Genomic DNA, 14,285 nt, shown 5'->3' on the forward strand with positions numbered 1-14,285 from the left:
TGTGAGGCTCTCGGCCTCCCGGTTGTGCCTGCCTTCGTCAACGGGAGGCAAGGGGGAGTGGAGATAAAGCAGCATTAGGGAAAAAGGATCTTGGAGCCACCTCATCCTGGATCTCCTTATCAGCACTGCCTCTTGCTGTGTGTGCAAAACCGAGTAAGCATCTCGTCCTCTCCAAGGCCAGATGAATGAAACCGAATACTAATAAGTGTAAATAGCTCTCTCACAGGATGGTAGAACGTTTGAAAGGAAAATGTCTGCAAAAAAGCTTTATAAAGGGTTGTTTCATGAAGATATTAGCTCTTCTACCAGATGCTTTGATTTGTGCAGCTTAATAAGACCATTCCCACTGATCTGAAATACATGCTGAGGTTCGGGGCGTTTATAAGGGGGAGAGACGGAGGGAGAAGGGGAGGCAGGAAAGGAGAAGGAGGAAGGAGGAAGGAGAGAAAGGGGAAGAGAGACAAAGAGGAAGGAAGGAGAGAGGGAGAAGGGCCAGGAGGGAGGGACAGAGGAGGAAGGGACAAGTGAAGCTTATCTACTGTCTCCAAAGGAAAATCTTCACGAGGTCTAATCAATCCCCAGAGACTCATCCTACCAGCAGTATTTATGGGCTCTGGGCAGGTGACTCAACCATCTTATCCCTGTCCCCTGCAATGCGTAGATAATTTAGCCAGTCTCTCAAAAATACCAGAGTAATTTTCTAAGACAAAAAAATGACTCTCCAAAATATATCCTGAGCACGCACTCCCCTGAAAGGTGACAATGACCGAGATAGCCTTAGCACTGTCAGGAAATGAAGTGGTTTGCGACACCAATGTCCGAGAAGCATTAAGGCTTGTACTCTACATAATTTAGTTCCCATCTCTGAAAAGACTGTTTCATTACACTGACGATATCGGGTCCACAACATATAACTATGTATTTTGGGGCCCAAAGAGCCATTTTTTATATGAGCTAATGGTGCTGACACAAGTCATTAGAGCTGGTTTTCTTCCAGTAGCGAGGAGTTTTCTGCAATGAATCAGGACCCTGTGCTCATGCTCCCCACCCTTTGTGTATATGGCTCCCTTTAGTGGTACAGCCCACAGCTGCAGGACGATTATTTATCTGTTTAAAAAAGGCAGAAATATATTGAATTGAAGCCTTGAACCATGGCTTTACGTTCTAACAAAATGACTTAAATCAGATAGAATAACTAAACTCAATTACAGAATTGTCTTTATATGTGGATTTGCTGTGAAAACCTAGTTTTAGAGGAAAAAAAAAAAAGGTTCTGCCCTCTTGTCCTCTCTAAACGATGAAAGTTTCCAGAAATTTCCACTTTTCTCTTCTTTTGCATCAAAACCACATATTTGAAAACACCTCTCACTAAAAAGTGGCATACTAATCCTTTGTTAAAATATATGTCCCTATTGATTGTTCAGAAAGAATGTGAACACTCAATTCATCACTTTTAAGGCTCAAATCAAAGGTTAGCAGCACTGTGTTTCTTCTGGAAGCTCTAAGAGAAATTCTGTTGCCCTGCCTCTCCCAGGTTCTAGAGGTTGCCGGCATTCTTTGGCTCACGGACTCTTCCTCCATCTCCAAAGCAGGCAGAGTAGTATCTTCAACTCCATCTATCACTCTCTCTCTTCTTCTCCCTCTCCCCTCCTGCTTCTGTTATCACATTTCCTTCTCTGACTCTGATTCTCCTGCCTCTCTCTTGGAAAGAACCTTGCGATGACTTTGGGCCTTTTTAGATAGTCTGTTACGGATTTAGACCTGTGAACCCAGAAGGACCAAGCACCGAGCGGCACTCAGCCAACTAAGAATCAAAGGAGGTTTATTTACGCCAGCGGGCTCAGAGGAGTCACTCTCCAGAGTCTGAGCCCCGAGCAAAGGCAGGCAGATAGATTTATACGTTGATGACTTCTGCATACTTGGTCTTTTGTTTCCTCAAGCACAGGAAAAGTAGTGTTCCAGGGAGAGGAGGTTGTTAAAATTCCTCCGGGACAGGGTAGCCATCGTAGATATCTTTATATTTCCCATATCAAATCCAGGATAATCTTCCCATCTCAAGATCTTTAACTTAATCACACCTGCAGTCTCCCATTGGCACATGACGTAACACAGTCAGGATTAGGATGTAGATGTCTTTGGAGTGAGGGCCTTTATACTGCCTACAATAATCATTCACTGGGAGAACGAGAGGAAGAGATGTACTATTTTGAGCCATCAGATCAGTAATCTAGGCGTGCCAAAATTGCAGAGTAACTTGAGAATATAGAAATTATTTACCAAAAAAAAAAAATACTCCCCTTGATGATTGGCTTTGAGTAACCAAGACCAGAAGGGGTGACCACGGGCAGCCCTGACTGGCAGTGGGCATTTCTGGGAAAATCAAGGATGTGGGGCCATACTATGGTTTGAAATAAATTCACTGCAAGAAACTTGTCATACAGTTCATTGTTTCTTTAAAATCTCGGGACTGCTGCTATGTTTGTTTTGTTTTCCTGTTTTTAAGGTATCTGGGGGTTATAAACTAGAGGAACTAGAATTTGGGTTTTACAGTAGTGTTTTTCTCCCAAAATAATGCTTATGTTATACTGTTCTTATAAAATAAATTCAGAATTTAAAACAATATTTTAGGAACTTAAGTGGTCTATAATATGTGAATTCCATACCTTTTATTGTTCTTCAAGCATCCTAAATATTCAAAAATCTAAATGTTCCATAATTAAATTTTTCTTTCCCCGTGAATAAGCCCAAAGTAGTTATATTCGTTAAAGGTCAAACAGAACTCAAATTGTTTAAAGGGCAAAAAGCAGAAAAATGCTGAATATCTCATCAAATATATTTGCTTACTTGATCCTTTCAATTGTTTCGATGCATACCAGGCTCACAAAAAGACACATTCCTGGGAAGTTAAATTTCAAGAGTTCATCTCTAATCGTGGCTGATTATAGAAAACACAGTCTTAGAATTTGATTTGTTTCCTAGGTAACACCCCTTCAAATCTGGTATCTCGGCCTCATCTTTTGCTCCTACACATGGATAAAGATCCTGAAACTACAGAGTGTAAATTTCAGGGTCAGAAGACGACTTGAGCAGACATCCTAAAAGAAGGATCTGGGGTGGATGTCATCCTCGGAAAGGAAATTTAATTTACTTAAGTTAATAAAAATAGCAGGAGGAAGAAACGAAAATGGAAACATGTTGAAACCTAATTCACTGCAAGATATTCTTATCCGGCAAGTTAATCTTGAGCCCCAAACAAGAGATGTAAGTTTTTTAAACACATGAAATATCTCCTAGGTTAATCCAGTAACTGTGATATAATATCACTCCCAGGAGAGGAAAACAGATTTATATGTTTGAACACTTATGGCTGATCTCTGAACCGTAACAATAGGTAAGACGAGAAATACAGCATAAATGAGATTTACATAGACTGAAAATGAATAATCTCCCACATAGTCCTAAGGTACAAATTTAATTACTAAACATTATTTTGATACAAAGAGAGCCGTCCCTAAAGTTATCCATATCCAATGGCAAACCATAGGTTGTGTCTCTGTCCCCATTTCCTGCTGTAATATTAGTATTGAGGAAATATTATTTAAAAAAATCATCAAATGTAGGCTCAAACCACAAAGCCAAAAGCAGAAATGAGAACAGCTACGTAGGCAGGTTGTAGAAGCAATAGGCACACAGAGCACAAGAAATATAAAAGAATAAAATAAAAGTCTTTCTGACTCCAACTTGCTGGAGTCTGCCCAGTTCTCAGAATATGTGGGTTAGCGACTTCTATTTAGTCCTGCACACATATATGCTAATCATTAAAAGGATCTAACCTGTAGCCTAGGAATTACTGAAATGACCCCCCAGCTTGAAAATACCTCCGCCGGGAGATAAGGAAGGTATATACAAAAATGATGATTGTCACTCAACAAATTTATAGGAACCTTGTGGCTGGGACCACAACAACCAAAAGTTTGTTGACCAAAGCCAATAAGTTTCACAATCCCCCTTAGATGCTTGCTGGCATACAGAGGTCTGCAGTCATCCATCACCTCCTGACCTCAAACCCCTCGTTTCCCCCTTCCGCTGAAATCAAAAAAGCCTGAATTTCTGTATTTTCTCAAGATGTTTCTTTAGGACCCTAGTCTGCCATCTTCTAGGCTTGGCGGCTTTCTGGATATAGTCACTTTCCTTTCCCCAAATCCTTGTCACTTGACTTACTGGCGGTCGTGTGGCGAGCACTATGAGCTTTCATTCGGTTACAGAGATACTCACGTTCAATATGCAGTCTCAAGGGCTGGAATGAAAGTGGAGAGGGAAGAAGTAAGAATACAGCCATAAGGCAATCAGGCCTTATCCATCCAGCTAGCCAGCTAGCCGGCTAGCCGCCTGCCTGCGCCTTTTCAATGGAACTGTCCTAGGTTCTGAAATAGGCACTTGCTTAAGCCAAGGTTCTCCTGATGATACAAACTTGTAACTAGTCACTATTTGACCACGGCTAATGCACACTCTACTTGCCTTTTGCCACCATGAGTCCTGTGCAGTTCCAGCTACCTGCTTCTCACGATGGCTCAGTACATGATCCTGGCCAGGGACAACTCTGTTTGAAAGGGATAAATCAGAATACTTGGAGATGAAAAAGAAATCTGTTTAAAGGTTTAATGATTTATTTCCTTCTAGTATTCATTGGCTTCTTAAAGTCACAACACCCACTCGATTTGCCAATTTAGAATAATTTAAAATTCAATAGTATTTGTGAATAGGAGTCTTTATAGCCTTTTACAAACTACAGAAGCCTAAGAACTCTATTTTCATGTTAACTGCCTCCTCTTCATTTAGTAAATGGAGATTATTAATTATGCACAGACATTTAAAAGCCACATGAATTTTTTAAAAAAGTAAATAAATAAATAAAAACCACATGAATTCTGTGTACTTATTACTAACTTCAAGGGTTCAAACCATATAACTCCACAAATCGGCTCATTTTTGTTAAAGCGGACAAAAATTTCAGTAATTAACAATCACATTAACCCATCGAAATGAACGTTTTTTCAAATCTTTTAGGGTGCAACTAATTATAATTTAGAAGGGAATCAGTATTTTGCCTCCCTGGCAATATCCCCTTGCCTATGGGGATATTGATATTAAGCTGTTTATTAACAAACAAGCCTCAGAAAGAGCATTTGGCCCTCCCCCTCCCCTTTCCTGATGAAGAGATTCAAACACAGAAACCTGCTTCAGCAAGAAAATCTTAGAATGCTGCCCTAGCCTAATTTGAATATGGTAAATAAGGGGACATCAAGCAGGCTCCATTAGTTAGATACCTGCTGTGTCCCATTGTTTCTGAGCTGCCCAGCAAGAATTTGCAATCCAAGTATGTCCCGCCTTTCTTCAACTACCTGTAAATAGCCCACCACCACTCTCCTTCTCCTTTGTCCAAAAATGTTTTGGATACCCAACGTTGTCTCACTGTCTTTGAAATTTTCAAGCTTATGAATTCCCCATGCACGAGGATTCAAATTTCGATTTTTTTCCTGTTAATCTGTTAATTTGATTATTAGCCCACCTAGAAGAATTTAGGAGGGGGGAGGAAAAGTATTAGAGAGAGAAGCCACCTAATAAAGTGCATGATGGGTTTCTTGTTCCTGTGTCGATTAACCTCAATCTCCCTGTTTTCATTCTTCTGAACCTCACTTTGATCGACAATTCCAAACCTACACATTCGAATATTTTCAGTGACAGACTTAAAATATCCTTTGGTTCAACTCTCAAAAAAGACACCTGACCAGCAGTTCACACAGCAGACACAGTTCTCGGCCAGGTGTCTGTCAGGCTTCAAACACACTTGCGAGGCATATTCTGGGAATACACTGGTTTATCCAGTTCCCTAACAAGTTCCATCATAATTCGACTCTGTGCCAAGGACATAGCAGTGAGGTGGTACTGGTTAAGGCCATCCCCAAATATGCCTCTTTGATATATGAATTATTTTGAAGTAAAGGCTATTGAGAACCAACCAAAGGCCTCTAAAAACAGCGCACAAATTTTCCTTTGGTAAAGGAAATTTCTATTTGTACAGATGTCTCCCTCTCCCTAAGTAGGAAAAGCAGGATTGGCCAACAACTGTCCACCCAGAGGGCTCTGACTTAAATCTGCATAACAAACTTTATTAAAAAAAAAAAAAATTTCCCTAGTCAACCTCTCTCAATTTGCCTTTCCTGTCCAGAAGCCTAAAACTCCATTTGCTTTGTTTGTATTTATACTGGAATTCTAACCACGCCTTCGCTTTTGGGTTACTCATCTCCCGGGCTCTGACTTAAATCTGCATAACAAACCTTATTAAATAACCCTTATTTACCATTCTTTTCTTGGTTAACCTCTCTCAATTTGCCTCTCCTGTCCAGAAGCCTAAAACTCCATTTGCTTTGTTTGTATTTATACGGGAATTCTAACCACGCCTTCGCCTTTGGGTTACTCATCTCCAGAGCTCCCTGGTGTGCTGCAGAATGCACATGGTAATGACCTTGTTTGTTTTTGTCTTGTTAATGTCTCTGACCAGTCTCATTTACAGGGTCTCAGCTGGAAAACCTAAAATAAGTAGAGAAACAGATTTTTCCTCCCTTGTCTCATGAATTTTTCCCCTGCTGCCACAATATTTGGTTAAAAGCCCAAGTCTGCCACAAACTTGTTCGGGAGTATTGAACAAAAACAATACCCTCTTCAGTATGTGTTTAATCGTTTCCACAACGTCAGTATTAATATTTACTTAATAGGGTAGTTTCGAGAATTAAATGGCATTATGTATATAAAGCATCAAAACCAAACAATGCCTGGAATAAGGGATGGTCTGCCAAATAGGTATAAAGTAGCGGGAAAGCTAATCACAGGGCCACATCTTCAAACAGTCCCTGAAAAATATGAGACTCAATAGCTTGTGCTTACTAAAATAGCACTGTAATATAAACAGTCATCATAATAAAAAACAAAAACATCATAGGTAATAGTCGGGGGTAGGGGGGTTCAGTTGTCTTTATTAAAACGAAAGTAAATCCATTTAGTTTTTCGCTACATGTGGCACTGATAAATTTAAAACTCTGTATGAGCTGAAGAGTTTTCCATGAAAATACAAACTTTAAAATTAAGTCAATAAAAGACAGGTTCATGGGATTGCCTAATAACCACAGAAGAATGCAAAAATGTAGTCGAAATCAACCCCCACGAAGGCATAGATGGTTTTATAGAAAAGTTCTAACAAACGGGCAGAGATCATATAATTCTATTGTTTAAAGCAGCCCAGAATGTAGCAAAGATCAGAATTTTTCTTTTTCACTAAGCCAAGCATCATTGAGAAGGAACAGCACTAAATAAGGAGTACTACAGATCTCTCTCAGTACCGCATATGCAAAGTTGTGAAGTAAAATATGGCAAATTTCATTCTGTAGACTTGATTAGCCAATAACCATGCAATCGATATTAAAAACTGTATGAATGGATTTCACTACATTACTGTTAAAAGCAGAAAAGCATATTGTCTTTTCAATAAAGAGCATTTGATACATTTTAATATCTGTTCTTAAAAAACAAAACAAAATATAGGAATGATGGGAAATCTTAATTTAAATAAAGATGTCTATCAGGAATCTACGTTAGACTTCATTCGTAAAATAAATGAACAAACAAAATAGAAACAGAGTCACAGATAGAGAACAAACTGATGGTCGCCAGAAGGGAGAGGGGTTGGGGTGGCTGGGTGAAAAAAGGTGATTAAGAAGTGCAAACTGGTCATTACAAAATAGTCACGGGGACATAGAGTACAGCATAGGGAATCTTCTAATAACTATGTATGGTGCCTGGTGGGTACTAACTAATTGGCGGGATCATTTCATTAATCGTATGTCTCACCACTATGCTGTACACCTGAAACCAATACAAAATAATAAATGTCAACTGTAATTGAAAAAAGAAAATTTAAGATATGTTATAGCTACAAAAATATATAATTAGGACTGTACTGGACTCGAATCTGCTATAAGTTTGTAGACTACTTAGTGCAAAGTTTCCCCTCCTCAGCACTGTCGGGCACTACTGGCTATTGGGCTGGATAATCTTTTGTTGTGTAGAGTCTGTCCTATGTATTTAGGATGTTTAGCAGCGCCCCTGACCTCTACCACTAGGTGCCAGCAGCACCCCCGACCCCCACTTACGACAATTAAAAATGTTTCCAGACATTGCCAAATGACTCCTTGTATGGGGAGAGTGTGCAAAATTGCAGGTTGAAAAATCACTAACGTAATGAAATGGACATTCTATTTTTTCATGAAATATTCTCTAAATGCATCTTCTTATATAGACTAGCGGTGGCCGGGGGGAGGGGGGAGGGGAGGGGAAGGGAGAGGAAGGATGTAGATGGGGTGCAAGGGGTCAAATATGTGGTGACAGAAAGAAATTTAACTATGAGCAGTGAACACACAATGCAACATATATATGCCTTACTGTTGACTTGTATACCTAAAACTTACTGGATTTCGTTAACCAATGTCACCATAAAAAAACCATTTTAAAAATAATAAAATAAATGCATCTTACGACTTCAAAATGTTATAATGTGTAATAACTTTATTTACTCATGATAATTAGACATTTCATCACCTTTCGATTTGTTGAATAATTCGATCAAAGGGTATAAACATTTTTAAAAGTGAATCTGTGGCCCACTTGCCAGAAATGTTAACACAGTAGACACACAGTAGATACACCCATGTGTAGAGATAATGTGTTTGCATATCACTAATACTAATAAGCAAGCCTGTGTACTATGCTGTATAAAAATTATTTATGTCTACGGCCATGCCACCCTGAACGTGCCCAATCCCATCTGATCTCGGAAGCTAAGCAGGGTTGGGCCTGGTTAGTACTTGGATGGGAGACCACTTAGGAATACCAGGTGCTGTAGGCATTTAAAAGAATAAATAAATAAAATAAAATAAAATAAATAAATATAAAAATTATTTATATAATATTTTCGGTGCTTGAAAAATGGTATCACGCATGTTGTACAATTTTTATTTATTAGCATTTATTCTCCTACTTACCCATCAACGAACTCGAAGTCATTTTATTTGACGATTGAGTCATATGAAATATAATCCTCCTGTTTTAGGACAATATTTCTTTAACTCCTGCTGTGAATGACAGGTGATGCCCTTTGTTCTCTGTGCAGTTTTATTTTACTGAACCCATTGCTATGAAAGATTTGAAACGGTGAGGGGAAAACAATGTAAAATATTTATAAAAATACTGCAGGAGGAAGCGGACACACATTCGACATTTTAAAAGCCCTTTCTTACCAGCCCCCAAACAAGAATTCTTTATTTTATCTAGTGATAAACAGTCTAGTAAACTCAGGCCCCTCAGGAAACCAACTCTAAAGCAAAGATACAGAAACAGAGGCAGAAGAATTGATTGTCGCCATAACTCGAAAGCTAATATGGAATTGTGCTCGAGCACAACTCTAATATCTATATAATAGCGAAGTATGAGTGGATATTCATAACATTATTCCTGCATTTTCCAAAATTATTAAATGAAGTATAATATGGTCTGTTTGAGAAGAGAGGCTTGGTAAGGCAGAATTCTAAGGTGGCCTCCATGATCTGTCTCCAGCCTGGAGAAGACCCGAGTGGAGAACTCAGCAAATCTAGGCCTGGACTCCTGATCCACAGAAACTGAGATACGAAACGTGTGTTTGAGTCCTTGAAAAAGTAAACTTCAATTATCGTGTCTGGAAATTCATTCTCTTTGAATATCTCAGGCCGCAACGAGGCTTGATGAGAAGGAGACAGTTTTCTGTATTTCACCAGAAATACAGAAAATATATCATTGATACATAACATAGGACAGTATACCCAAATCCAAATTCATGATCTAAATATTTAAATATACTCTATTTATGACAGATAGAAATGACGAGAAAAATAACTAAAGAGAGTAATTCTCATTTTGATTCTTTTTGGTGATGCTGATGAGACTAAATTATGCTCTGTTCAAAAACACCATCAACAGTAACGTAACTAATTGACAAATGAAAGCAGAAAGGACATCTGCCAAATTTGGGGTAATTAAAATAAATGTCTGTCTTCATTATGTGCGCATTAAACTTACCATACAATTACTGTATGTTTGTATTCTTTGCTGGGAAAAATTTTAGAGTATCAAAATATTTTTTCTAAAAATAACTACTAAAATTAAACTTAAACAGTGGCAAAAAATCCATAACTTACTCTCAAATAAGTTGTTTACTATTTTAAACCATAATTTGCAGGAGTCGTTTGAATAGACATAATTGCACAATTGCTAAAATATATGATGATTATCGCAACATTGTTTGTTTTAATAAAACATAGAAACACCCCAGTTACTCATCAATATGGGGATTGCTAACTAAATCTTGGTATATTCCTCTCATGGAACGTTATGTAGCCATTAAAAAGAATTGAGAATTTTCTCTTTTATTCACTATAACCCCGATGAATCCTGAATCTACAGTGTCTAAACAAATAGAATAATTGTTTAAAATGTCTCATTTCTAATCTACTTCCTAAAACGTCTAATGATGCATCTCGTAAACACCAAATCAGATTCAAGTCCTAACCCCCACAAACATGAATCATACTCCCCTCTTCCCATCCTCTCCTAGTCTGCTACCCTTCTTCCTATTCTGTGACCTTTTAAAAAAAAATTTGGTCCATTGAGGCACTTTATATGCACGCTGTATTGCATTCCTAGAAAAAGAAACCCAGGATTTTCCCTCCTGTGTGTTTTCATTTTGTTTTTTCATGGTCCATACTGCCTGCTGAGGTTATCAAATCTGGGGCTGATCACTCCACACTTGTCTAACCTGCCTGAGAGTTTCACAGCAATTTTCCCAGCTCTGGGATCCTCAATGGCTTCAAATTCACCAATGTATCCACGCTTCATCACCACAGTTAGAAACCGGACGATGACTTTGGAGCATGGCCTGATACAAACCTGTCATTTGCCTCTCTTTTCGGCATCGCTGATGCCCTTGAGAGCATCAACCGGGATGTTCACGTGCACTATTATGTCGGCATGGAAAGATGGCGGAAAAGTCTTTGGCCTTTTATGAACTGAAGGCAAGCAGGTTGAGATAGATGTAGCTTATCTTATGATGTCTCTCCCCGCCGCCACGCCTCAAGCCCTCAGACCCCATCTTTCTCTACCTGTTTTCTGGTTCAGTCCCAAAACCCCTAAGAAACTCTTTCTTCTTTGAGAAGCTCAGGCAGAGCCCGCGGAAACATCAATACATGAATAAATCATGAAGTCTCACATCACACCTTTTTAACGTTTTAAAATATCAACCATGTTTTATTAGATTAACTTTTTTCTGACATGTACTTTTTCTTTTTCCATTTGCTTCTCAGAAGTAAGATCTGTTCCAGATAAAAACTTTCATTTTCATCTGCTCAGAGTTAATTACGTTCAACTAAACAAAAACTTACTGACCAGATAGTGACCGAAATGAAGATGGGGACCAGATGAAAGTAGATACCCTCATGGTGATTACATTCTAGGGAGAAGAGGCAAACGCTTAAACAGTAAACGTAATAAATCAGTAAATTCTAATTTAAAACACTGTCTATGGCTCTGCAAGTGCCCACGTCAGGCCCCACATCCTGGAGCCCATAACTGGAATCAAGCGGCTATTCGTCTGGTTTCTAAATGTCATCATCAAGTGTTTAAAGAGGTTTAAAACTGAAAATTGGCTACAGTTAGGGAGTTCACCTAAAGGTTTTCTTTTCGCCTTTTTCGTTTGTGATGTGGAGGCCTTGACCGAGCTTGCTCCCACGTGAAACTGTTTGCCATCTGAATCTGTGGCCTGAGTTTAAATCATAACATGGTGTTTTATAACAATCCCGAATCTCGCAATATAGAGTTAGCCAGAGATATTATGGTCCAAGTTTAGAACACCTTTCCGTTGACTGCCTTCTCTCGTTACCCTTTCCTTTTCCCTCAAACATTTCTCTACCTTCCTTAATAGCTAGGTTCTTGGCCCTAAATAATGCCGCATTAGAGATTTATTAATATTAGGGAATTATTGTTAATTTATTATAGGTGCCTTTTTGTTGGTAGTTGTCTAAAATAGTTGAGAGAACACCTTTAAGTGAGAGACTTGGAAAGTACTCCAAATATGGGGTGGGAGGGCCTGCCTACATGGCACTTGAATGGCTGTGGGATAAAAACACCTGGATTCTCAGTGATTGCTTTGGAATGGCTGAATGATTTGCCCAGTGTGTCAAAGTATATGTTCTTTTACCTACCCAAACAATCACCAAGCAATTTATTTGTGGAAATAGTATAAAGACATCATCTGAGTACTCAGATGTCCATTCATCCCCACTCAGAATCCTTCTGATTCTCTCTCTGGATGAGATCGAAGCTACAGCTCTATATATTTCTTTGATGTATTGGTTACACCTTCAATATAGCAAGCTCTAGGCAAAAGACAAAGGGCATCGAATGACCACAAGAAACACTTTTACAAGCTTCCCTTCTCTATAAATCTGACAGAGTGATTTATAAAAGACTCATTTGTATCTACCTCTGACTAGAGGAAACTTCAATATGGAGCCTGGCACAGCTACGGTATCCTTATTTAGCACAAGTGATCTAAATGGCAGAGAGCCATTGGACCTTACTACTGTGTTTATTCAACATATCTCCTATGGTTCAAAAAATTAAAAATATCTTGGAGGTATACCATAAACTATGTCTAAATGATTAATGAACAAAATCATTGGCTGAAAAAAAAAAAATTGTTTTATATGCTCTACATTCAGCACAGCTGAAAACTGCCTCCACTGACCAAATTATTACTTCCCCCTTCTGTGCTCTGGAGCATTTGGAATATATTTCTACTCACACAGTGATATAACCATTTACTTTCTTATATCCCTTTCTATTGGACTTGGAGAAAAGGAAACGTGGTTTATTTCTTTTCCATCACTTTAACTGTCCCAGTGTTTGGTACAATATTGGGCATTGATTGAGTTCATGGATGGATGGATGGATGGATGGAAGGAAGGAAAGTTGGTTGTATGCTTGCGATATCTTTTAATATTTCACTACCACCGCCATCACAAGATTTTGTACAACAGTTTTCATTCTAAATTAGCATGCGTCTTCTGCAGTAAGGCTTTCCTTGTTAACCAATCTACCCAAAAAAGTACGACATAAAAAATACTTGTGTACCCATCACCCACCTGAATTTTACAAATATATGGTGTATTACAACCTTCCACTATGTATTTCTTGGTTTCTCCTTGTAATTCTGTTAACTACTTGCTTTTTATGGGCCCAGCACGCTTCCTCTGTGCAACTCTGCTATCTTAAATAGTTGCTTTTTATATATTTAAGAGTACGTACTTACTTTATCATAATAATTTAGAATGTCTATATTTTAGGTGGACACGTACCTTTTTTACATTGTGTCATGACCCTCTTTATTCCTAATGGCTATTTGAATCAAAGTATATTTTGTCACAAAGTAATCAACATTTCTATCATCCCAAGAACACAAGAACCTTAGTGCAATTTAACTCTGAAAATACCTGCATCCGTTTTATGCGTCACTGTAGCCCACTGGTTTATTTTCCCCCTTGCTTTTTCTACTCTTAAAATGTGGACATTGTCTTATATAGTCATAATATTTAGATCTACCCACGTGTTTAGTGATATTTATTTCTACTTCTTAAATCTCAATTCTGAGTGTAATTATCTTCTAGCCAAGGACCCCTGAAGGGCTATAGACCTGAGCAAAAAGATAGACTAGAAAAACCTCTCAATGCCAAGAGAATTAGGGTAACGAGCCCATCTCGACATGGGCTCCTGCAAAGAAAACTGGAAGTCTTCCTCTGGAACTTGAAATCACAGACCGGTCGTCACATGAACTTGGGGGTTCAGATGTTTAATGTTGATGTGGTCCAGGACTCTTCAAGCCAGGGAAAGAACGAATGATTAAAAATGATCCCTATTTATAATGTCCCTAGAAGTAAAGAAGGAGCACCCTTGGAAACCCTAACCCAAGGCAGAAACGATAAAGGTGGTTTCTGAGTGGTAGTAACCCCGGGAGTAAACACAAAACGTATTTGGAGAGACATATCTTCGACCTAGGCCTCAAAAAGATTCTGTATTATGTGTTTCAAATAGAAGGCTGGCAAAAATTTTCTATAAAGGACCAGGTATTAAATATTCAGGTTTTGCAG

The 14,285-nt window shown here is 38.6% G+C and overlaps 1 protein-coding gene, 1 non-coding gene and 1 pseudogene across 2 annotated transcripts in view; 1 reads left to right on the top strand and 2 right to left on the bottom strand.

The window, feature by feature from the left end:
• FRMPD4 (FERM and PDZ domain containing 4) overlaps positions 1–14,285 on the bottom strand; it is a 712,471-nt gene that overhangs the window by 515,623 nt on the left and 182,563 nt on the right. The window lies entirely within an intron of this gene.
• On the top strand, positions 8,841–8,959 carry LOC112472286. The gene has a single exon (XR_003043608.1). It is a non-coding gene; the product is annotated as a 5S ribosomal RNA (ribosomal RNA).
• The window catches only part of LOC112472270, a 42,471-nt pseudogene continuing 38,970 nt past the window's right edge, over positions 10,785–14,285 (bottom strand).

The sequence above is a fragment of the Pteropus alecto genome, unplaced genomic scaffold, assembly GCF_000325575.1.
Source record: "Pteropus alecto unplaced genomic scaffold, ASM32557v1 scaffold511, whole genome shotgun sequence".
Taxonomy (NCBI): Eukaryota; Metazoa; Chordata; class Mammalia; order Chiroptera; family Pteropodidae; genus Pteropus; species Pteropus alecto.